Consider the following 258-nt stretch of genomic DNA (forward strand, 5'->3'; position numbering starts at 1 on the left):
GCATTATTGCGAAAAGCTGTTTAAACAACAGGCAAAATAAAACAATATTCCATTGGTTTAAAAGTGAATTAATCTCTCGCCTCCTGATCTGATCTTGAATCTGATAAACCTTATGACTTTATAATTCTGAAGTGAAATGCTATCATAGGGAATCACAATTAACTGCCACAAACATGGCCTTCAATAGTCACACAGCCACCTCCTCCTATTTCCTTCTGAACATTCATGCCAGGTTCATGTTTCCTTCATATGATCACC

Source organism: Penaeus monodon, chromosome 15, assembly GCF_015228065.2.
Source record: "Penaeus monodon isolate SGIC_2016 chromosome 15, NSTDA_Pmon_1, whole genome shotgun sequence".
NCBI lineage: Eukaryota > Metazoa > Arthropoda > Malacostraca > Decapoda > Penaeidae > Penaeus > Penaeus monodon.